Below are 1668 nucleotides of genomic sequence, written 5' to 3' on the forward strand. Positions count from 1 at the left end.
AATCAGGACAAACCAAAACCTCTAAATTAAAAAATAAAAATAAAATTAAAAATAAACCTTTGTATTTCCTCTCTTAGAGTGAAAAAAAAAAGAAACAGGAGAAAACTTAAAAGCTGCTTCTTCTGTAACACAATTTAGCATAAGCATTATCAAAAAAAATAAAATAAAAAAATAAAATAAAATGCCACCTTGGAGAATATGTTTCCCATAATAAAACCACTTATAGTTAATAACACTTCTCTGTGACAGCGCCTCCCTTCCCCACTGCGGATATTACCTCCGGAGCAATCTAATAAATACATCCGTGAAGGATTCTAAGGGGGGATATTGAAATATAACGTGAACATACATTTCTATTTATTACACAATGCAGGACRAAAAGGAGAGGACGGTGTTTCCTGTCGCACACAGAGCGCAGGAGGGATGAAACCATTTCGCACTAAAGAGAAGAAGAGAAATTTACAGCTGAGGGGAAGAGTGTAATTATATTTTTTATTGGTGCTGAGTGCATCACACAGCTGCGCTTTACTGACAGGGAGCCTCATTATGTCACTATTATTACTGCCTGCAAATCATTTATTATTATTATTATTTTTATTATTATTATTATTATTAGTATGTTCTCCAATCCACATCATGCTTCACATTTTTGAGCATTTTATTGTTATTTTATATATATTTGCTTAGATTTTCCTCACAGACGTGACTCTTTAAACGTAAATACTTATTTAAATTAATCAAAAATAGCTTTATTATCTAAATAAAATGATATTTCATCAAAACATTTGTTTAGTTTTCAGCATCTGTGCAGAAAAAAATATGATAAATGTTTTTTTCAGGTGGTTTTTTGGCTCTAAACATCCCAAACCCTTAAGGTTTTTACTCTGCTGATTGGAGCATTTTCCTGTCCTGAGAGGTGAAAAATGAGAATCTGCAGAACAATTTAAGCAGTTTTTTTCTCTCCACAGTGCTGTTAAACAAGCTGGGATGAATGGGCAAACTGGAAGGCTTTTTGGCAGCATTTAGCTGATGTGAGCTGCAGAGGAGAGGCTTTGTTTTTGTCTCCTTCCTCAGGTTTCATCTTAGGAGAGGAGAGGAAAAACAAGAAAGCAGGAGAAACATTGTGTGTTTTTTTTTTCAAGGAGATAGAGCTTTTTTGTAGGAGGATTAAATGTGTGTCTGAGTGGAAGGTGTGTGTGTTGATGTGTGTGCAGACGCTGCTGATCAATACAGAGGAAATATACAAGCTGCGAAATAATTACACAAAGCTGAGAGAAGAAATTAAACGAGAGGCCCTCGGTGACCATGAGTTAAAATTGATAAGTCTGTTTACACTGGATCTTTTTCGCAGACGACATATCGTCCCCTCGTAATTAATAATTAATCAGGCTGAAAGAACTGAAATATGAATATTTAATGTGCGGAGAGGAGGGGCTGCACACTTTCACAAACATCCTCCGCTTTTAATCTTTATCGATAAAAGTCATCATTTCTCCTGAAGGAKTGAAGAGAAATATTTTATTTTTTGAGAAACCTTGTTGTTTTCCTTTAAAGGTTACATTATTATTTCTAACATCCCTTTCCTGTTCATTTCTTTTTTTTATTGAATTCATTTTAAAAACAAAAGCAACAACTGCAACATTTCAGCTCTAAACACAAATAATTGAC

General features: G+C 34.1%; 1 protein-coding gene across 3 annotated transcripts in view; it reads right to left on the bottom strand.

The window, feature by feature from the left end:
• The window catches only part of tlx2 (T cell leukemia homeobox 2), a 10099-nt gene that overhangs the window by 4368 nt on the left and 4063 nt on the right, over window positions 1-1668 (bottom strand). The gene's annotated exons all lie outside the window — the stretch shown is intronic.

Source organism: Austrofundulus limnaeus, unplaced genomic scaffold (genome assembly GCF_001266775.1).
Source record: "Austrofundulus limnaeus strain Quisiro unplaced genomic scaffold, Austrofundulus_limnaeus-1.0 Scaffold246, whole genome shotgun sequence".
In the NCBI taxonomy this organism is placed as follows: Eukaryota; Metazoa; Chordata; class Actinopteri; order Cyprinodontiformes; family Rivulidae; genus Austrofundulus; species Austrofundulus limnaeus.